Genomic DNA, 8,326 nt, shown 5'->3' with positions numbered 1-8,326 from the left:
GCAGTAACCATTGTTTATCTCCCGATTGGCCAAGGCGACAATCCCCTGTTTACCTCCCGATATGCCAATGCAGTATCTCTTCTTTATCTCCCGATTGGCCAAGGCGGCAATGCCCTGTTCATCTCCCGATGTACCAAGCCCCTAGTCATTCTAAAATGCCGTCCAGGCTTTTTTTTTAATGATGGTTAGCCTGGACGTCATTCATAATAAAATTCGTAAACATGTTCAAAATGCCGATCAGAATTTGGTCGCAAATTTATTGAAATTATTCCAATTTAGTCTATTAAAACAAAAAAAGAACATTTTACCTGTTAAAACTAATCCTTTTTACATCAATTGCACTATATATTATAAAATAATCACGTTCCGAATTGTTAAAACAACATACATTTTCAAACACCATCAAAATTCACCAAACACCATTGTTTTTGTTAACGAATGTAGCCGAGAATATCCAAATGCATTTTCTTTTCTCTGCTTAAGGTTACACATGACTATTATTTTACTTTAGTACAGCTTAGTACGAGCTGTAGTGTCATTGGCAGTAGTTTTGTTAAGGCAACATATTGTAAACCTGTAAATTATTCAAAATAAATTAAGAATGAAGTGTTTACAAACATTTATTACTTTTGTTAGCATATTGGAACAAGGACATTTAGTTTTTTGCAAAATGAATCAAATAGCAATATCATTAAGTTTGTGGAATGCTATCATGCAAAGTATGGGAAGAATTTTCATTTGCATGCATGGCATTTTTTTCAGTTCGTATCATTATTTTCTATTCTTGTAATTTACCCCTCATCTGCGCTCACTTGGATGTCTTTGAACTTTTGTATGCTTAATATTCCTTTGTTTGGTTTCTTTAAAGCATCCAGATTCTGACACACAACAAAAAAACTTTTTTAAGTACTACTTGTCACAAACTTGTGGTAAGAGCAACCTCAGGTACCAACTGGTGATTGTACGAGCTCTCTCCTCCCTACCTTTTCCCTACCAGTAGGCGAGTAAGTTTTCAGGTGTTCCCGAGTGAACGACCATTTGTATGTATGTTAACAAAAACCTGCCATGACAGTTTGAAATTCTGCAATAATTTGGAGGTTTTTGATTGCCATCTTTTGACATAAAAACATTTCTACATTTCTTTCCCCTTTCCCACACACACCTAGCCTCCCGTCTAAAAACGACCATACATTATAAATACTATATGTGTGCTTTTACTTTGTATGACAGAAATTAGAATACTGGGTAAAATTACCGGTTTGCCTTTATAAGCTTTGTTAAATTTTATAGCGTCTCTTTGAACCGCTGGCGCGTTCATGTCACAAACTGGGCATATGACCTTCTATAAGATGACATTTTAAATGTAAAGTCGGCGAAGATTGCACAAGTGTCCCATAACAACCCGAGGCATATTCTATAAGAGCATGAAGGCCAATTCTCACACAGAGTCCCGGCTTTGTCATGTTTTAACCCCTTAAACACATAAGTGTTACTTCTGTTTACCAATATAGTTCTTTTAAAAACACACACAACAATTCTAACTCTAGTTGTTTTCCTATAAGCTTGACGATAAAACGCACTCAAGTCGGAAAAAAAGCAAATAACAATGTTCTGTAATTATGTTTTTCTATCAATTCCTTTAAAAATAGTAATTTCCTGAAGATTCCCTTTAGTTGAGTTTCGTATAGGTTTTCTGATGTGAGGAATAAGGTATTTGTTAATATAAATATCATCATGAAACATATGTTCTAGCGAAACTATATATATACACATAATAAATTGATAAGTCAGCAAAATCTCTGATAATTGTAAACTTGGATTGTCGTGTTGAAGTCAAATTTTGATTAATAGGTTACACAATAAAACATTTTGATTCACTTAGTGTAAGAATGCCGTTGATATACATGTTTTTTTTAATATTTAGTCTTATTTTAAATACATGTGTATAATAGTATGCATTGTCCACATTTCCCATAGAATAGTTTGTAAATACATCTTGAATCCTGTATGTGACGATAAATGTTTTTCAAATTCATTAAGTACAAAAGTGTGGTAACTGATAATGATAGTGTTAGGGAAAGGTAATCCATACTAAAAATACTACTTCAGATTGAAACCTTAAAGTTTAGTTGTGTGTAACCCTTTTTCTTTTTGGCAGTAAGAAAGCTCCTGTCAACTGAAATCAGGTATTTAGATTACTTTTTTGAAGAAATAGCTTGTGAATTTGCAAAATGGATATGGTTATTGATAAGAATTAATGTATTTATTGGCAGTCTTAAGCAACAGAATACAAATGAAGACCATTTCATTTCATAGACAGTTTTTACATGTTTACGAATTTTGTTATGAATGACGTTCCAGGCTAACCATCATTAAAAAAAAGCCTGGACGGCATTTTAGAATGACTAACCAAGCCCCCACCCCTTTATCTCTCGATATGCCAGTGAAGTAACCCTTGTTTATCTCCCGATTGGCTAAGGCGACAATCCCCTTATATCTCGATGGGTCAAGGCGGTTACCCCCTGTCTATCTCCCGATGTGTATGATGAAAATGTATATCAAACTGCAGCGTCTCGCAGATGAAAGCAAGGTTGATAAACGCCAGTATCGACGTGAGTCTTACTAGTGTTAGCTCTGTCGTAGGGTCAATAAGGCAAAGATACTGTACAGTGTGACTGCATTTGTTCGACGTTCACAGAAGAAAACAAATAGTGAACATTGAAAGTACACATGTGAACAACATTTACCGGTAACTTATATTAAATTATACAAAGTCCCTAGATAACTATTTGAAGCAGGCGTCAATGACTCTAGCCCTGACAGAGAATTTTGGACATCTATATATAATGAACAGAGGTGTGATTCCGTTAACACACTCTTGTTTCATGAAATCTCCAAAATTTTCGTCCGATTTCCAAGATTAAATCAATAAGGTCCAATTTAAGTATAACATGCAGATAACTCCCCTAAATGTTCAGAGACCCTTATATCTCCCTGAGTACTCTGAACTTTCAACACTTATTTCAGATCAACGGCGGGAAATCATTTTGAAACTGTCTAATTTTGAGAGAGAAAAAAGTATGCAGGTAGTAAATTAATTCCACCTTCCTTGTCATAATCTGTAAATATGTAAAACTGTGCCGTTATGCAATGGTTTGTTATTTCTTTGTAAAATAATTCATGATTCAAGCTGATGCAAATATTTGTATCCGATATCCTTGTTTAAGCTGAATTATTTCTAAAACAGATGCCTATGTTGGCCTCTTTCTTGAATTAAACTGAAACTGAAACTGTCCATATTTTGACGAAAATGCTATCCCTTTATTTGCGCGGGTGTATTTCTAAATTTCAGTATATTTAGAGATTAAACTCAAACTTAATGATGCTTGAAAAGGAAATGGTAAAACGGTTAAAAACATTAATAAGTATATCATCTATACACCCATCCTACCAATTGAGAAAACTCGTGGCATTATGCGAATATAACATGGAAAGTATCTTCCATGGTCGAAAGTGTAAGAGAGATCATCCCAACCCGAGCTTAGGGTGTTTTTACGAAAACGAGGTTTATCGATGTTCCGCAGAACACCCTGCGCGAGGGTTGGGATGAACTTATCTTACACGAACGGCCATGGTAGATGCTTTTTCTTCAACTTCAGTTAAACAAAATATAGCAAAAACGTTTTCTAATTTATTTTTTTAAATACGCGTACTTTTTTTATCTTTGCCCGTGGCCAAGATAATGATATCCAGCATGGCCAATTATTTGGATCTACCTATTGGAGAAATGGCCATCTTCAAGGATTGAACATTTTATTAACTCTTTGAACCTCATGAGAGGATTTGGGAATTTCGTCTTTGAAATTAACCTCACCATCACTCATAAGAACGACTGTTTTCGACATTTTTTTTTATCCTTTTTGGTACATCAAAACACTTGTATTAATTGTGGTAAATCTTATTTGGGAGTGAGAGTGCATCTTTAATATCTTTCTCAATCTTTATTTGTCCGTGTCCAGCCAAGCCCTGTTTTCAGAATCGCCAAAATTTTGGTCATTCATATTGATGGTGTACATCTTTATAGTCCATCGAAGTATTTTGTGTGAGTAATGACTATCATTCAAGGAAATTTGCATTGGAAATATAGCATGGCTGTAAGAAGTACATGGGAAATTTTCATAAGAGGATAAACAATCATTAATGTGTAATTGACAGTTTTATTAATAACATTATACAAATAGCTGCATTCATATTGCTTAATTTACCGTTTCTGACTCAAAAGTTTAATGATAAACGTCTTGAGGTGAATAAGACGGGGCTTTGTCGGTAACAAAAGAATTTCAACCTTTACAAACGTTATCATATTTAAGAGGTATCGACCTTCGAATAAACAATAACCTATAATTACAACCAGGAAGAAATGATTTGAAAATGCGGTCGTATCACGATACGAGCGTTGTCATGACCTTTCCGTACTGGTGAAGGTTTCCTTTCAGCAGATTTATGTTTACTACAATTTCTTTACGTTTTCTTACCTATGGACGAAAAGAAGTCACACGACAATGTTTAAAAGAGATATGCCAACAGCCGAAAGGATTTTTTTTATGGATAAATAAACGTATACTAACTAGTACATCAGCGATTTCATATCAAACAAATATTAATTGGGATATTTACTTATTGCTATCCGATTATAAAGCACTGACAGTTAGAGGATGTCGGCTTAAAAGTTATTTAATAAGCCACGATATAACTTTGTTTGGGTGAATATAATTTTGTATTTTCAATCAAACGGGATACGCTTCTCACGATCAGTCTACTATTGTTTGTTTCATCGCATTACATGAGCATGACAGTATTGTTAAGTCGAACCACCGGACCCATTTCTCCGCGATAAAAAGGCGAAAACCGTCTCTTACAAATAGGAAAGCTGAGATTTTGTGACATTATTTTTTAAACATGTAAGGCACTCACTAGGAAGTATACAACATATAAGATCGTGTTACATTAGTTTGATTTTAATATATTACGTCAATAACTGATCAGATATAGTACTCGTTCATTTCCATTTTTAATAAAAATGTCACATGCCCACGAACAAGGGAAAGTCCCCAAACAATTGCCTGGGTAAGTGTAGTAAATAAATGACAGCTGAACGTAAAAACCGATTGCTACCCGTATATAAAGTTATTTTTACTTATATAACATAAGTTATTGGAATGCGGAAATAGTAGGTATACAATATACTACCGCGTATGACCTGCATTTCCGATGCTGACGGGGCATGACTAGATTTTAAACGAACTTATTCGTTGTTTGTAAACTGCACTTTTTATTACGAAATAAAGTGTTTAAACTATTAAAGATACTGACGGCTGAAACCTTCAACAAATATTGATACATGCTCAAATTTTGAAATGCGCTACTAACACGCGATTTAACAAAAGGCTGTAACGTGATTGGTTGATTGACATTATCAGTTGTTTGTATCAATGTTTAAATAAAGGTTTTAATATCCATCAGCTTAGTATACATGAGTCCATGTATACAAGGTATCGTTTTTCTAATTTAGTCTTGACTTTACCGGCGTTGCTTTTTTGTTTTCAGGTGCATAACCGGGAAAACTAATCTTGGTGCCAAATCATGAGCGAGTCCGTTAAAAGCGGCGAAAAGTCATTAAAACAAAAGTGACGAACAATCACGAAATGCCAAGAATAAATGTATATACAGTAGAAACTCCTACACCAAATGAGACTTATTAAAACTGCAGTGAAACCGCATCAATATTTATCATTTTTAATGCGTTTGAAAGACAATATGATAATTGTTTTACAAAAATTGTCATTATTAACAACAACAACAACAACAACAACAACAACAACAACAACAACAACAACTTATATATAGGTCAGAATAACTGTATACGAGTGTATGGGTAGGGGTTATCAATATTTTATATATTGCTGTCGCACTTTCCCGATATATTTTGAGATATGGCGGGAGGACATCAACGTATTGCACGAGCTTACTTTGTTTAAAAAAAGTGTTGCCCAGTATATCAAGATAGCTTTACTATTTTGGCGGTTTTTGTAGGTATTGCGACGTTATTACTCGATCATATGAGTTATTATTATTTTTTACTTTTTAAGTGTTACGAGTGACAGCGGTTGCTTAAGCCTATGTGCAGGATCAGATCTAGGGATTGATGTTAGAGGGGGCGTAAAATTTTGCCCCGCACCCCTCCCTCAGAATCGAAATTAATTTCGTTTAAAGTGTTGGTGTTACATGTGTGTTTGGGGGGTATACCCCCACGAATTTTTTAACAATTCTAGTCCGAAATAGTGCATTTTGGGCGTATTTCATTACTATTTTTCTCCTATATTGAACTAAAAAATAAACTTGGGCGATTTTAGGGGAGGGGGTGTTGGGTGCGCGCCAGGTGCACCCCCACCCCTGGATCCGCTAGGGATGTGTTTGTATGATTAAACGAAATAGTTTGAACGATATGCATGGTCTGGTGTATTTCGAATTCAGTAAGAGAATTGGATAGTTTTGTTTGAGTTCATTTGTTTTAGCATTTTCATAAAGAAATGATTCTGATGATGATTTCTATTAAGAAGTTTTGATGAGGTCATTTGTGGGAATGACCCGCACTTCTCGGACGTTAACTATGGAAGTACGAACAGCCCTCATATATATATATATATATATATATATATGTCGTCGGGTACAATGGATACTTACATTGTATTCCATCGTATTAGGATGCTAACTTCCGCATTAGGTCGTTTTCTGTTTAGCATCCTTCATTTGAATAAACCATACTGAACGTACATACCATTGGATATAAAAATGTTTTCATGCATTTCAATAAAGCTTTTCTTGCATATGCATAACATGGGCGGTACCAGGAGCCGACATTAGAGGGGGCGTAACCCTTTGACTTGCGCCTTCCTGAGAACCAAAATTATTTTGATTTAAAAGGTTGGCGGGGGGCGGGGGTCCCTCCCCTCCCCAAGAAAAAAAAATATTTTTTTGGAAATGGTGTGTTTTGCGCGTAGTTTTATTACTTTTACTCCTATTTTAAGATAAAAAGGAAACGTCGACGATTTTAGGGTGGGGGCGCCGAGTGCGACCCCCCGGTTTCGCTAGTGTATAATGAAAGTGCTACTACTGTGTGAAAATGAAGGGAAAAGACTCGCGATTCACAAGACCGTATTTGCCTTGAAGAGTACAGTTTCTTAATCATGTTCGACAACGATTTCACTTGAAATGTAACCTCAGTGTTTAGAGAGCACAAAAACAAATGGGCTTAGAATACTTGGTTTTTATTACATGCAACTTTAAAGCTAAAGCATCCATTTTTAATACCGTGATTCATGTCATTTAGCCTATATTTGACGGTAAACAGAAAATCGAACTTTGGAAATCTATCTTCGGCACTATGCGGGACGCCATTTAGTATCATTTGTAACGCAAGCTTTGGGTGGCAAATGGATTTGCTTTGATTGGGACCTCAAACGTTTACAAATGAAAAAATCCAGGCCCCAATTCCTCAAAAGTTCTTAAGCGTAACTGACGTAAGTACCTTATTTAATTTAACAAAATTACTTACATAAATATGACATAAAACTACAAAAAGTAGTTTATCTTATTCATTCCAAATACTATTTCCCTTTAAAGCACCAAAACTTTTTAATAAGAGAATATCACACAATTTATACCAAATCAAAAACAGTGTGCTTGATCCTGTTATAAGGGACAATGGGCGGATTCAGGATTCGACGTTAGAGTAAGTAATGGGCGTAACCCTTTGACATGCGCCCCTCCCTCAGAACAAGAAAGTTTTGGTTAAAAGTGTTGGCAGGGGGGTTAGCGGTAATCCCCCGAGACATTTGATAGTCAGAAATGGTGCATTTCGGGCGTAATTTATTACTCTTTTTCTCCTACATTGAAATAAAAAGTAACTTGGAGTTTTTTTGTGGGGCGCCGTAGACGCCCCCTCCCCTCCCCTGGAACCGCTAGTGGGGACAATAGATGTTTCGAGAAATTGGAGCCAGTTCCGTTGTTCTGTTGAACTACAGAGAACCTTGATTTTCTCCGATATATAATCTGACATGCAGCAGTCGGCGTCATTTAGAGTGATTTCGTTGACAAATCGGGTATTAAAAATGCAAGCCAAAGTGAATCCGTATACAAAGCTTTATTTGGAATCAATAGCTTTAGAAAATGTGCATTATTCCATTTAGCGACGTTAAGGAGAATAGCCGGTTCATGGTATTATTCGTCTGCTGATATATGTAAATATGTAAACTGTATTTAGATC

This window comes from Mya arenaria, chromosome 4 (genome assembly GCF_026914265.1).
Source record: "Mya arenaria isolate MELC-2E11 chromosome 4, ASM2691426v1".
NCBI lineage: Eukaryota > Metazoa > Mollusca > Bivalvia > Myida > Myidae > Mya > Mya arenaria.
Note: the sequence above shows the minus strand (reverse complement) of the source record.